Source organism: Capsicum annuum, chromosome 1, assembly GCF_002878395.1.
Source record: "Capsicum annuum cultivar UCD-10X-F1 chromosome 1, UCD10Xv1.1, whole genome shotgun sequence".
Lineage (NCBI taxonomy): Eukaryota > Viridiplantae > Streptophyta > Magnoliopsida > Solanales > Solanaceae > Capsicum > Capsicum annuum.
In genome coordinates, this window is record NC_061111.1 from 153,899,592 (window position 1) to 153,916,296 (window position 16,705).

Here is a 16,705-nt window from a genome sequence, read left to right on the forward strand (position 1 = left end):
TTACAACAGATGCCATATCTGTTTAAATTGTCAAATAGTTATAGACATCTGTTACGACATATGATCAAGCTATTGCAACATAGGACTTATCTGTTGGAAATATCAAATAGTTATATGCATTTGTTGCAACAGTTTTAATATTTTGTAAATTATCCAACAGATAGAATGTATTTTGCAACAGATTACACATCTGTTAGATTTATTTTAAAGCAATTTTCTTTTCTTTCTGAAATACAATAAAGATACAAAGATACAAGGTTTATTTAGATCTATTTTTTTTAATTTACATATTTGAAAAGTCGTCAGTTTTGTTTAATTAAGGGATGAACATTCGTGACTTTTTGACTAACCTCTTTCTTTATAAATAGGTCCCTCCTTACTCGTTCATTCTACTACTATAATTCCAGATATGGCTGATCCAGATTCGTACAAGAAGATATATATCGAGTCCTTCCAAAAACCTCGAAGGCAATATGATGAACTTCAGAGGAATTCAGCCGACTTCAGAGCAAGGTTGAGGAGGGTCCTGTCCTGCTGCTGCTAGATAAAAATTATCCTTTAGACAATGAAAGTAGTAATAGTAATACTTATAATAATAATGTAAAAATAGTAGTAATAATAAATAGGTTATGTTTTTCCTTTTAGCGTATGTGTTTTCCTTTTTTATATCGGATCTACCTAAGAATGAACCGTATGTTGCAACAGGCGATTATTAATAAAAAAAGGGTTATTATTATTATTATTATTATTATTGAGAGGGTGAAAAATCTTTAGTCATGACTTTTTTCATATGAAAAACGGTTCGTAAAAATGATAAACACAATTTATAACCGTAAAAAAGTGATTATTTAATTTTAATAACTGATCATGACTCTTTGACATATTTGTTTTTAAATTTATTTTTTTAATTTATATAATAAAAAAGTCACCAAATTTGGATTAAAGATATGATGATTACTAAAAAAGATAACTTATATGTGCAACAAATAGATTATTTGATCCAAGAGATTATCGATTTATTGCAACAAATGGTATATCTGTTGTCACAGATGGGTTATCTGATGCAACAAATATATAATTTGGTGCCACAACTCAATAAAAATGATTACTGAAAAGAACTTATCAAGTCATAATTTTTCACAGTAATAAAAAAGTCACCAGTTTGAATGTAATTAATAAATGGAGGTGAACAGTCGCGCCTTTTTTTAATCTATTTTTTAATTTATATAATAAAAAGTCACCAAATTTGGATTAAAGATAAAGATATGATGATTACTAAAAAAGATATATGTTGCAACAGATATATTATCTGATACAACAGATTATAGATTTTTTGTAACAAATGGTATATCCGTTGTCACAGATGGGTTATATGATGCAACAGATATATAATCTGTTGCCACAACTCAATAAAAATGATTACTGAAAAGAATTAACTAAGTCATAACTTTCCACAGTAATCAAAATGTCACCAGTTTGAATGTAATTAATAAATGGAGATGAACAGTCGCACCTTTTTGCCTAACTCATACAAATTTAATCCTCTATAAATAGGTCCCTCCTTAATCGTTCATTTTACTACACATATCTATTTATTTCTTGCTCTTGTCTTTTATATTAAACCTTCAACTACTTTTTCTTCAAGGACTTGATAGTTTTTCCCTATCTCTGGTAAGTTTTTTCTTGCTTTTTGTGTAAATATACATTGTATTACTTTTGTATTCTTTCCTTTACTTTTGGTTTTGCATTTTTTGTCAATTTATGCGTGTTCTAGATATGTCTAATCCAGTGTGGGATGTCGCTATTTTATGAGATGCCGTGCGAGAACTGCAGAGGAAGGTTCATGACATACAGTGGGATTTGACCGCTGTCAGAGTAAGGATATTGTGGGAAATCCACAGGATGAGGAAGGCGCTGCTGCTGCCGGTTAAAGATTGACCGGCTGACAATAATAATAATAATAAGATTATTTTTTTCTTTTACCTATGTATAAATGTATTTATATTTATTTTGTTTAATAAAAAATTTATGTTTTATCCACTTTGACGTTTTAATTTTCATTTTGTCTATTTCTTTTTCTCAACAAACATGTCTACAATTAAGAAATAATTTGAATCCAGTATCAATAGCAAGAGATCAACATACGGGTTATCTGTTGAGTTTGTGACAGGAGTTATATTGTATTGTTTGAAATAGATTATTCATCTGTTGCAACAGAATTATAATATGTTGTAACAAATAAATATTCTGTTGGGACAAATTAATTGTCTGTTGGAACAAATTACTAATCTGGTGCAACAGATTAATTATCCGTTGGAGTAAATTACTAATATATCACAACAGAATACCCATATATTCGATTCATGTTACGGGTACTATAGAACTATAAACATGAATCCAATATATGAAATATCTCTTTTACCTATGTGTTTTTTTGTTTAATAAAAAATTTATGTTTCATCCACTTTGACGTTTTAATTCTTATTTAATTATCATTGTCTATTTTTTCTTCTCAACAAACATGTTTATGATTAAGGAATAATTTGAATCCAGTATCAATAGCAAGAGATCAACATATGGCTTATCTATTGGATTTATGACAGGAGTTATATTGTGTTGTTTGAAATAGATTATTCATCTGTTGCAACAGAATTATAATATATTGCAATAGATAAATATTCTTCTGTAATAGATTACTTGTATGTTGGAACAGATTACTAATCTGGTGCAACAGATTACCCATCTGTTCAATTCATGTTACGGGCACTATGGATCCACAAACATGAATCCAACATATGAGTTTTATGTTACAACAGAATATCTATCTGGCGCAACAGATGATGGATCTATTTAAACAGATGGCTCTTATGTTGCATTCATGTTCGCGTACTAACTATTGTTGAAAAACCACACACTAGCAGTTACCCAAATGACAAATTTAACTAAAAAGCATAATTTAACGTACCAAAGTCTCCTATCAAGTAAATGCCAAAGTTGAAAGTGATGTACGAAATAAAATTTGACCTAAAAAATTGGTCAAAGAGCAGCAGTTGCGATAACAACAATAACAACAATGGTCAACAAGAAGAATATGAAGAGGATAATGAAGTATAAGATGATGATAATGAAGCAAAAAATGATGAATAAAGCAGCAGCAGCAATGAACAATAAAAATTATAAAGAGAGAGAAGACAACAACGGATGAGAAGAGAGAGAAACACACCCCTTTTCTCTTTATTTTCTGTTATATCAACTAATATTTGGATGAAAGTGTAAATTTAAAAACTTGTGGGTTATTTTAAAAAAATTTCAACTTTCTTAATCCATAATAAAGTAATTGTCACCTCCACTCAATTATTAAAACTTGTGTCATCTAAACCTCATTTTAAAACTCTTTTATCACCTACAACCCAAAACCCCATGAAAGTTTTGGTTATTTTCTGCCGCTTTTAGTTTTCTTTGATTGCTTTTCTTTTTCAGTGATCCAATTTTATTTCAATTGTCAAATTAATCCGTTTATAACAATATCACATGTAGATCACAATGTCAACAAGAATTAATGACAAAGTCAATAAAAAATAAAATTAACAACAAAAGTTAAATAGGCTTCATATATTATTTCATTCTTTGTTTTTGTCTCTATAAATAACATGTAGTTCATTTATTTTTTCTTTCTTTTCAGAATTTGATTTCAATTTTCAAGTCACTACAAAATCAAGAATTTGAGATCCCAAATTATTTAATGATCCATGGTAGGGCTTTTATTGATATTCACTATATATTGTTTGGTGACCACATCAAGCTTGACATTCCTAATAATTCATAATTTACTCTTAACTATAGTTATCTCTCAATGCATTTTTCCCTTTTGTCAATTTTTCTGTATATTGTTATCTAAAGTTTTAAGTTGTGAAGTTTCAATAAATTGAAGACATAATGACATGTAATATTTTTCTGACACGCGCTTGAAAAATTATTTGTATTTTTCTTGCAGGTGAAAGCAAAATGCGTATTTTATAACTTTATTCGCTAGATGATCCACTTGATTTGTTGTTGTTGTTTTTTGTATTGGTAGGGGAATTTAATTTTGTATAATTTATTTTTGGGAAAGTAATTTTTGATATTTGATTATTGGATCTCTTTCCCTTGACCTCTACCTCTCCCCAGATCGACTCCTTTCTCTCCCCAGATCGGTTTGCTTCTCGGTACTGTTATTGCTGGTGGACTTTAGACTTCCACCAACTCAGCTCCGGTGACAGTGGAAAAGGGAAGCATCGGTCAAAGATGGTTTATTACAGGTAAAAGTAGTTGGTAAGACACCCACCACTGACCAGCCTCCGACAACACCAAGAAAGAAGTATCGACGATATTTCCGGCGACATTTTCGAAGACGTGCAGATGGACTCTTTCCGATGACATCCAAACTTTACCTTACTCGTTACTGTTAGCTGCTCTTTACAGTCTAGTATCTTGGCAATTTTAATTTCTATTTCTTGTTAGATTTCCCAGTCGCGACTTTCATTTTTTTGGTTTCTCTATTCACTTTTGGTCTCGTTATACTATTCTGATCCTATTCCTCATTTGTGATTCCTTTTGTTGCTTGTTTTCCAGTCCTGTGATTGTTTACATCTTATTTTTTTATTATTTGCTGGCTATTTCTGGTCTGTCTCTTGCGTATTTTCCTATTTCTTATTTTTGATTTCCTTCTGTGCATATTTTTTGTATTTGTCTACCACCTATTGTGTTTGAATTTTTGTTGCAGTTTGAGCTTTGCGTGTGCCTTTATTGTTACTTCTGTTTTTAGCCTTGGTAGTATCGTGTTTGAGTAGTGGCTTAGTTGGCTAATGGTGGATTAGGGTCATATCCTAGGGGTCCAGGGGGTCTTGGGGGTCGAGGGTGAAGGTCGGGGGCTGAGGGTGGGGGTGTGTTAAGCCCAACTTGCAGAGTACGAGGTGTTAAGGAAAGGGATAAGAGAGTTGATATATTGATGATAGGGTCATGGAACATTGGGACCCTGCAGGGTAAGTCGATAGAACTGGTTAAGATTCTTAAGAAGAGAAAAATTAATATTGCATGTGTCCAAGAGACCAAGTGGGTACGTTCTAAGGCGAGGGATGTAGATGGGTACAAGTTGTGCTATTCAGGTAGTGATAGGCGTAGGAATGACGTAGGTATCTTAGTGAACGGGGAGCTTAGGGAGCAGGTAGTAGAGGTTAAAAGGGTTAGTGATAGGTTATAACAATCAAGTTGGTCTTAGGGGGGTCTACTTTGAACTTTTGTAGTGTGTATGCACCACAGGTGGGTCGGGACGAGGAGGAGAAGCAGAGATTTTAGGAGGTTTTGGACGAGGTGGTTAGAGGTGTACCTAGCTCGTAAAAGCTTTTTATTGGAAGGGATTTCAATGGGCATATTGGATTTTTTTCATTAGGGTACGAGGACGTGCATGGGGGCTTTGGGTTCGGGGTTAGGAATGATGAGGGAGCTGCGCTTTTGGATTTTGCAAGGGCCTTTGGATTGGTGGTAGTGAACTCTAGCTTTTCGAAGAAGGAAGAACACTTGGTTACTTTCTGTAGTAGGATAGCCAAGACTCAGATTGACTTTTTGTTGCTTAGGAAGGGGGATAGAGCTTTGTGTAAGGATTGTAAGGTAATTCCAAGCGATACTCTTAGGACTCAGCATAGACTCCTGGTGATGGACTTAGTTATCAAGAAGGGTAAGATGCGTCGGGATAGGAAGGGTAGACCTAGTATTAGGTGGGGTAGTCTGACTCCGGCTAGTGCTTTGGAGATAGGGGCAAAGTTACAGGGGTTGAGGCTGTGAGAGTGCAGAGAAGACATGGACAATATATGGGAGAGGGCCGCTGGTTGCATTAGGAAGTTGGCTAGAGAGGTGTTGGTGGTTTTGAGGGGCTGGTCTGGCTGGTATCAGGGGGATTAGTGGTGGAATGAAGAGGTTAAGAAAAAGGTAAAGACGAAGAAGGCAGATTACACTAAGTTGGTGGAGAGTAAGGATAAAGAAGAGAAGCGGGTGAGCAGGGAGGAGTACAAGGTAGCTAAAAAGGAGGCTAAGTTATCTGTTACGGAGGCTAAGACAACAGCTTCTGAAAGTTTGTATAAGGGGTTAAAGAAAAAAGGAGGGGAGAAAAGGTTGTTTAGGCCTGCCAAGGTTAGGGAGTGGAAGGGTCAGGTGAAGTGCATTAAGGGGAATGATGGCAGAGTTTTGGTGGACGCCGCCCTCATTAAGGATAGAAGGCAGTCTTATTTCCATAGGCTCTTGAATGATGAGGGGGACAGAGGTGTTGTGTTAGGAGAGTTGGAGCACTCCGGAGAGTGTTGCGATTTTGGATTTTGTCGGCGTTTTAGGGTAGAGGAGGTCAGTGAGGCTATTTGCAAGATGTGAAGGGGTAGGGCGACGAGGCCCGACGAGATTTTAGTGGATTTTTGGAAGTTCTATGGCGGATCAGGGTTGTGGTGGCTGACCAACTTGTTTAACAATATTTTCAAGTCAGCAAAGATGCCCGAGGCGTGGAGATGGAGCATGATGATTCCTCTATATAAAAACAGGGGTAACATTTAGAGTTACAACAACTACCGGGGTATTAAGTTGTTGAGTCACACAATAAAGATTTGGGAGAGGGTGGTAGAGCGGAGGCTGAAGAAGATTGTGTTTATTTCGGAGAACCAATTTTGTTTTATGCCTGGTAGCTCCACGACGGAGGTAATTCACCTTGTGCGGAGATTGGTGGAGCAGTATAGAGAGAGGAAGAGGGATCTTCACATGGTGTTTATAGACCTGGAAAAGGCGTATGACAAGGTCCCTAGGGAGGTTCTTTGGAGTTGCTTGGAGGCGAGGAGGGTTTCGGTGGTGTATATTAGAGCGATTAAGAACATGTATGAGGGAGCGAAGACTCGGGTAAGGACAGTGAGAGGAAATTCTGAGCATTTCCCAGTCTTGATAGGGTTGCACCAGGGATCAACTCTTAGTCCGTTTTTATTCGCTTTGGTGATGGATGTACTGACGCGAAATATAGAAGGCGAGGTGCCTTGGTGTATGCTTTTCACGGATGATATAGTTCTGATTGATGAATCGCAACAAGGGGTTAATGATAAGCTGGAGATTTGGAGAGAGACCCTAGAGTCTAAAGGTTTTCGGTTGAGTAGGACCAAGACGGAGTACTTGGAGTGCAAGTTCAGTGACTCGAGGCAAGAGGAAAAGGTAGTAGTAAAGTTGGATTCTCAGGTGGTTTGCAAGAGGGATAGTTTTAAGTATCTCAGGTCTACGATTTAGGGGAATAAAGAGATAGATGAGGATGTATCTCACCGCATGGGGGCAGCTTGAATGAAATGGAGGCTCGCTTTGGAAATTTTATGCAATAAGAAGGTGCTCCTCAAACTGAAAGGCAAATTTTATAGAGCTGCAGTCCAGCCTGCTATGTTGTATGGAGCAGAGTGTTGGCCGGTTAAGAGTTCTCATATCCAAAAGTTGAAGGTAGCAGAAATAAGAATGTTGCGTTAGATGTGTGGATTCACTAGGGCTGATAGGGTTAGGAATGAAATTATTCGAGAAAAGGTAGGAGTGGTATCGGTGGAGGATAAAATTCGAGAAGTGAGGTTGATATGGTTTGGTCATGTGATGAGGAGGGGCACAGATGCCCGAGTTCATAGGTGTGAGAGGTTGACCTTGAAAGGTTTCAAGCGGGATAGGTGAGACCGAAAAAACACTGGAGAGAAGTGATTAAACGTGACATGGAGCAGTTATAGCTGACTGAGGACATGACCCTGGATAGAAAGTTATGGAGGAAAAGCATTGAGTAGAGGGCTAAGGGTGTGGAGTAGTAGTAGTCAGTAAGTAGGTGGACTTGTTGTCGTTTGTTGGCAAATTTATGTATTTATTTATTTATTTATTTATGGCTTTAGTTATTGATTTACGTATATATTTCTTTTTTCTTTTCTCTAATTGCGAGTGTCGTACCTATTTTATTTGTATCATGTTCTACGATTTTGATGTTTCTGTTTAATGTCTTTTGTCTTGAGCCGGGGGGTCTATAGGAAACAGCCTCTCTACCTCCCTAGAGGTAGTGGTATGGATTGCGTATATTCTACCCTCCCCAGACCCCACTATGTGGGAATATACTAGGTTTGTTGTTGTTGTTGTATTGGTAGGATGATCCTACCTATTGTACAAACACACAACTTAAGATTTCAAGAAATAAAGGAATATCGAAGCTAAAGTATGATTATCATCTACTTAACTTTTCCTGACAAAGTCTTTGAGAAAGTACACTGATTAATTGTGATGATTGGACTTGAATATGGTAACAATTCTTTTTTATTTGACAGGGAAGAGCTTATAGTAAATCTCTACATTGTGTTATAATGTTTTTGCATTTCTATAATATGTTAATTTGCTTCCACGGACATTATCTAAATATTAAAAGACTTAAAATTTAGAAATTGGGGAAGCAAAAGTTGATTATTTCTTCACTCTTGAGTGACTATTAGACGGAAGAGTGCATAACAAGTTCACAACTTAAAGAAAAAATTGTGAGATGAAAGAGAACAAATAGTAATAACTTTATATCTTGCAAAAGAAGTTCACGAGCTTGACCTGACTGAAACACTTTTAAAATTTTTTTGTGTTTAAATTAATATACATGCTTTTCAATTATCTAATTTTTAGTTTTTCATAGAATTCGGTAAAAGCCGACAGCAGTCCTAATGTTTAGATGCTAAACAACAAAAAGTTCAATCAATATTTTCAAAGATCGTCATATCTTTTATATCTTGAGTAATTTTATAAAATTAAACTCACTAAATCGAGGTATACTTGCGAGACACGTACACCTAAACTAGTATTAATATAATTGACAAAATACATTTTAAAATGTAAATCAAAATTAACTCTTTCTTGAGTAAAAAGAAATGGGGGGGTATGATGTGATGTGCAATGGTCAAATTGCCCTTGATCTTTTTTTGTTTTTTTTTTTAAAAAAATGATTAAGAAAAAACTTGTCATGTTGAAATAAATGGCTATAAATAGAAGAAGTCATGAGCAAATATCTATCATAAAAACTACTAGCTTCAAAGAAAAAAGGAAAAAATGAGTTCCAGTCCCATAGCATTTTTCTTTGTTTGCCTTTCTTTGGCTATTATTCTAATCTTGATATCCTCACGGGTCGCTGCAATTCCAAATTTCATGGGGGATCTTGCAGAAGGTTTGTTATAGTTTACCCCAACTTGCTATTTCTCAATTTATGTGGAAAAAAAAGTTAAATACAGTGGTTAAAACACTAAATTTTAACAATGAATTCGGAATTAGATTTTCAAAGTAATTTTTAAAATAAGTCTGAAAAAATTTAGTAAAAAAATAGTTTCATTCTCAAATTGTAATATCTTATATATAAATTGTGACGGACAAAATATTATATATTTTGTTAACATATTTTTCATAAGATTTGAGTCTTAATTGCTTATTTTAAAACCATTTTGTTTAATAAGAAACTCATCTTCAAAAAGAATTATATTTTTTTATCCCAATGTACATGTTAAAGGTTGGTTCAGATCTAATTGTTACTTTTTTTAAAAAAAAAATTAATACTTCATCAGTTTTAAAAAGAATGATCTAATTTAATTTCTCACGAAATGTAAGAAAATAATTTTTTTTTAAATTTTGTAGTCTTCAATTGTCAAATATATCAAAATTTTATTTAATTTTGTGATCTTAAACATGTTAGATGTAAAGTTGTAATTGAATTTTTAGAAAAAAAGGAAATCGGTCCTTCTCTTTTAAATATACTTAAAAAAATGTAAATTATTCTATTTAAAACGACATATATATAAAATATTAAATAATATATTTCGAACCTAAGATACACAAAAGGGTTGTGATTTTTGAACTGATAAACATAAAATTATATCTCAGATCTGTCTCTGCATATAATAATTTAACTAATATAATATCCTACATAAACTTTGATGTTGCAGGTTTTCATGCAGCTAAAAAGGGAGTTACTGAAGACACAGTTGAAGTTGTTAAAGGGGCAGCTGAACTAATTGATAAAAAGGAATGGCAATGGGACGGTGTGGGTGCGGTGCGGTGCAGGTTTTAAGTTATGCGGTGCAGTGCGAGTTTTAAGTTATGCGGTGCGGATGCGGTGCGGGTTAAAGTAATTTTTTTTTAAAATGGTGCGGTGCGGGTTGCGAATTTAAAATAATAAAAAAGCTAAAAATTAATATTGTTCTTGTGAATATACCTAAAATTATGTGTTCATTACTTAAATTTTATGATACTTAAAACTACATGCATAACACTACAAATAAATAATTTTATAGTAGCTTTTTTAACATCTCTATTCATTTGAATAAAAATATGATATTTGATCATTATTTGTACACGTTATACTTTTTGATAATTTTTTTAGTGAAAAGTGGTATAATAAAAATTAGTTATTATTTTCTAGTTGTGGATTTGAAAATATTATGATTTTTAATAGAGTTACAAATTTTTCAAAAAATAAAAAGGAAAAAAATAAAAACATAGGGCGGTGCGGTGCGGTTATCCGCGGGTATGAATGTGGGGCGGGTTTATGCGGGTTTAAATGTCATGCGGTGTGGTGTGGTTTTAAAACTTGCGGATTTAGTAAAAACCTGCACCGCACCCGCACCGCATCGTACCATTGCCATCCCTATTGATAAAGTTAAAAATCCTGTATTCAACAAGATGCGAGAGTTAAACTTAATAGGGTAACAATTGAATCAAACTGTTGTGAGCGTGGTGATGATCAGCTTGAATGATGGTTTATCAGAAATAGTTTCTCCTACCTTCCAAGGTAGGGGTAAATTAAGTCTGAATACCTATTACTTATAAGGTTAAATTGAATATGTTGTTATTTTTACTATTTGTATTGTGAGTGTGTTTTGATGATCAACATGAGACGGGACTGTTAGAAATAGTTTCTCATACCTTTCAAGGTAGGGATAGGGTAAATTAAGTCTAAAAATTACCCTTTCCAATTTCACTTATGAGGTTAAATTAAATATGTTATCAGTGGTAGTATTTGTATTGTGTCTGATGACAGTTGGATACATGCTACCGTACTCTCCCTATTTATAAAAACCCATCATCCACTTTTGCTTTTTTTTTTTTTGGTAGAATACATTGTTAAATCCTTAGATTTATCGATAAATTTTATTTAGACACTTGAACATCGACATATTTTGATGGAGCACATAAATATATAATAAAATGTCCCAGTTAGATGGAGCGCATAAATATATAATAAAATGTCCCAGTTAAATGCTTTTATTCAAAATTTTGAAGAAGAAAAAGTTTTGACTATGTTCTCAAGCATTTCCTATCTACATAAATTAATCATTCAAAATGTCACATTTTTGTAATTATATGTAACACTTCAAACTTCTAACCAAAGATTCGAACCGTTCTATCTATGTTACTAGACCCAAATCTGATGAATTTTAATGTATCTAAATGTAAAGGCCAAGTCTTAAATTTGGGAAGTATATTGAATATGAATTAAGGTTCTAAGGAACTTCTAAGACAAAGTTAAGTGAAAGCCTTTTCACCGATTAAATTTTTGTATAAGTTTATACAAGGGTCAACTTCAAATTAATATATCTCTTGAAATATGAAGAGTTACATAGCTCATAACCTAATAATGCAAATTAAAGGTTTTGAGTCTAGTTTCGAAAGCATCTAATCGTTTGTCAATTAAATTTCTACGTAAAAGTTATGATTATTTTACTAAAAAGTAGCAGAACAATTACGTAGCCAAGTAGATTTATATGTGAAGGATAATTCCTTCTTAATTAATGCAAAGATTAAAAACTCTTTAAATTTCCTGTAATAAATATTTGTAAACATCCGTAAGTCATAAGAATTTATAGGATGGGAGAGTTACTACTCATAAATGTGATACAAATGACGGTTTTGTTATAAATACAACTTTGTGAAAGAAGAGACATTCGGGAGTTTTAAAAGTTACTTTATGACTTTGTCATTAATTCAAGAGTAATGGTACATTACGTACATTAACTCTGTTCTCTACTTTAACTCTTGTGATGGATAAAACATAAATGATATACCTATTTAAGGTGAATCATTTGTGAGCTAAACATGTAGAAAACATAGAAAACAAATTACTCTCTCCTTCATCAATTCTCTGTTTTAGTCTTGGCTTCCTATTCTTTGTCAACTTTTGGGCAATTGGTTTAGGCAACCTCCAAACTTCCAGCCACGAGTACACGTGTTTGAAAGTAGCTGTGGAACCTTGGGGAGCGACCGGCTAGAAGGATTTGCACCGGAATCGGGCCGAAATCGCTTTCAAGGCAGTGACTTGCCACGACACAGTGTTTGTGACAACTCTCTTACTATTACTAATTCCTATCCAACATCAATATTGTAGTATTTTTCCTAACAATTTAAAAGCGATTTCCTTACATATAATATTGATAAATGACTATATCTTTGAACAAAACTTTTTCTGGTTTATCAAAAATTGAGCCGTTAGACGAAAATAATTTTAAAAGTTGGTCACAAATTTTTTTTATTTTCTTAGAACAATTAGAAGTTGATTATGTTTTGTTTAATGATGGTTCTAACATCATTATTGTTTTAATGTTGTTATGATTATTGATGAATTTGGTAAAAAGAAGGTTAAAAATGATAACATAAATGCTAGAGGGCATTGATTGAGTCATATGACTAATACTGTATTTGATTTATTTTTTACTTACAAATCTGCTAAAGAAATATGAGATAGTTTGAAAAACTCAAAACAGAGAGGACAAAATAATGTCAAAATTTATCTTGTTGAGAGTGATGACATGATTGCGGTAGTAATCATCGAGACGAACATGGTGTCTAACAAGACTGACTGGGTGTTGAACACAGGCGCTTCAAGATATTTCTGTGCTAACAAAGAATTATTCCATGACTTTGAGGAATTTACTGATGGCGAGTACGTCTACATAGGTAACTCTACTACTACTGGAGTTATGAGTAAAGAAAAAATTTCTCTTAAATTAACTTTTGGTAAAATATTAGTCTTGAATAATGTTCTATATATTTCCTCCCTCCTTAGAAACTTAATTTCTGGAGCACTTTTCAACAAAGTAGGCCTTGAACTTATTTTTGAAGCTGATAAAATAATTAATTCTCGTGGAGAAAACTTTGTTGGAAAGGGATACATTTGTGAGGGTTTATTTATACTGAACATTGATCAAGAGATTGTCAATAATGCAAATATTTTTAATTCTGCTTATATTGCTGAGTCTATTAATTTATGGCATGGTAGGTTAGGTCATGTTAATATTGCTTCTATTAAAAAAATTTTAAAAAAATATATTTAATTCTTGCAGTAAATTTTGACGACATTTTTAAATGTCTCATGTGTGTAGAAGCAAAGCATGCCAAGAAATCTTTTAAATATGTTACTAGTAGAAAGATCGAATTGCTTGAACTAGTACATTCAGACTTAGCAAATTTTAAGAATACTATTAGCAAAGGTGGAAATAAGTATTACATTACTTTTGTTGATGAGGCTGAAAGTATGTTTTTAAAAATTCAAAGTAGAAGCAGAAAATCAATTAGACGAAAAAAATAAGAGATTTGGATCTGATAGGGATGGTGATTATAGCACTAAAACTCTAGAAGATTTTTGTGAGAAAAATATTATTACTCATGAGTTTAGTGCTCCCTATACTCTCCAACCAAATGGTGTAGCCGAATGAATGAATAAAACTCTTAAAAAATGATAAATTTTATGCTTTTAAGCTCGGATCTACCTGACTATATGTGAGGGAAAGTTTCCTTGTCATCATGTTATATTCTTAATAGAGTCTCTCATAAAAAGTTAGATAAGACCTTATATGAGTTATGGAAAAGATTTTTCCCTAATTTGAAATTTTTGAAAGTGTGAAGGTGTTTGGCTAAGGTTGGTCTACCAGATTTTAGATAGGTAAATGTAGGCTCTAAAACTTTTGACACTGTCTTTATTGGTTATGCTCAAAACAGTGTTGCATATAGATTTATATCATTAAATAATTATTCTATTTATGAATCTAGAGATGCAAAATTTTTTAAGCATGTTTTTTCTTTGAAAAATGATGTGCCTAGTGATGTTCAAAATAATACTTCTGTATCTATGTCTGTTAACTCTCATGTTATGCCTGCTTCTGATGTTATTGCTAATGAGCATGAAAATGAACTTAGAAGGAGTAAAAGACGCAAAATTGAGACTAGTTTTGGTCCTGATTTTATCACCACCTTCTTAACTGAGGAATTTGATATTGATACTTTAAATGATGAATTAATGTCTATCTACTTAATAGAAGAAGACCCTAAAACTTATGATGAAATAATGAGTTCAATAGATGTAATGTTTTGAAAAGAGGCTATTAAAAGTGAATTAAACTTTAGAGTCTCTAATCACACGTGAGATTTGTATGATTTGCCTAAAGGTTGTAAACTCATAAGTAGCAGGTGGATATTTAAGAAAAAATTGAGTCCTGATGGTACAATTGATAAATATAAGGCTAGACTTATGATTAGGGGTTTTAGCCAAAAGAAAGGTGTTGATTATTTTGATACTTATTCTTCTGTGACTAAAATAGTGACCATTAGGACTTTTATTGTTCTAGCTGCTATTCACAGTTTAGTGGTACACCAAATGAATGTCAAAACTGTATTTTTAAATGGTGATTTAGAGGAAGAGATCTATATGACTCATCCTTAGGGTTTTGTGGTTCCAAGCCAAGAGGATAAAGTATGCAAATTGAGAAAGTCCTTACATGGACTTAAGCAAGCACCTAAGCAGTGGTATGAAAAATTTAATTTCACATTAGTGGATAATGGCTTTATTGTTAATTCATCTGATACCTGTGTTTATTCTAAAATGATAGGATCGGATTGTGTGATTATATGTTTATATGTGGACGACATGCTAATCTTTGGCCATAATATAAATGTTGTAAATGAGACTAAGAAATTTTTATTTTCTAAATTTGAAATGAAAGACCTTGGAAAAGCTGATGTGATTTTAGGGATAAAAATCAAAAGAACTGTTAATAGTTTCTCTTTGTGTCGGTCTCATTATATTGAAAAGATGTTGAAAAGATTTGATAGTTTTGATATAGTTTTGGTGAGAACTCCTTGTGATCCTAGCATACACTTGAAAACGAATAGAGATTTTAGTGTTTCTCAAACTGAATATGCTAAAATAATTGGGAGTGTAATGTTTCTCATGAACTATAATCGGCCTGATATAGCTTACATTGTTAGTAGATTGAGTAGATATACTCATAGTCCCAATAGTGAACATTGGCATGCTCTTCATTGCTTGTTAAGGTACTTGAGAGGTACTATGGATTGGTATTTGCATTTTAATAAATTTTTTGTTGTTTTAGAAGGTTTTTGTGACCCAAACTGAGTGACTGGCAATGATGACGTTAGCTCTACTAGTGGTTATGTATTTACTTTAGGTGCAGGTGTTATTTCATGTAAGGCTTTAAAGCAGACTTGTCTATGTTCTACCATGGAATCGAAATTCATTGCTCTCGATTTGGCAGGGCAAGAAGCTGAGTGGCTGAGAAATCTTTTGACAGATGTGCCTTTATCGGAAAGACAAATGTCAACTGTCTCTTTACATTGTGACTCACATGCGGCAATTGGGATTGCTAAAAATAGTGTATACAATGGTAAAATGAGACATATTCGCATCAGACATGGTGCAGTTAAACAATTGTTGAAACATGGTGTTAATTTCTTGGAATATTTAAGATCCGAAAAAAATTTGGCGGATCTTATGACCAAGAGTTTGACAAGAAAAATGATCCTTGAATTATCGAGGGGGATGGGGATAAAAGCCCATGGATTGAGATAATATGGTGGATACCCATTTGCAGTCAAACGAAGCCATATAGGCCTTCAATAAACACTACATATCCTATCCCTATGGCGTGAGGTAGTGTATTATAAGATTGAGCTTATTTTTGCTCTTAATGATCCATAGCCTTAAGGTGGTCTATGAGATAGACTCGATGGATCACCTATGTGAGTGTTAAAGGTTGATCACTTTTTCATGAAAGACTTAGGTTGTCTTTCTAGAGCACTCATGAGATCCAAGGTTTGTGTGCATGGCCATAAAAGCACTTTGTAGTATCGCGGAGGTTGCTTAAAATTAAGGATATGGTATGTGTTTTGGGAGTCTCAACTTATGTCCATCTAGTTCAAGAGTACTTCACTTTTTGGATATTTATTGTTGCCTCATATCACCACGTGTCAATTCAAATCGAAAGATATTGACACTTAAGTACATGTTCCTTTCTTTTGCCTAAAAATTATTCAATTCTTTATCTTTGCATTAGTGGGGGATTGAAGGATAATTCCTTCTTAATTAATGCAAAGATTAAAAACTCTTTAAACTCTCTGTAATAAATATTTGTAAACATCCGTAAGGCATAAGAATTTATAGGATGGGAGAGTTACTACTCATAAATGTGATACAAATGACGGTTTCTTATAAATGCAACTTTGTGATAGAAGAGGCATTCAGAAGTCTTAAAAGTTACTTTATGACTTCGTCATTAATTCAAGAGTAATGTTACATTACGTACATTAACTGTGTTCTCTTCTTTAACTCTTGTGATGGATAAAACGTAAATGATATATCTATTTAAGGTGAATCATT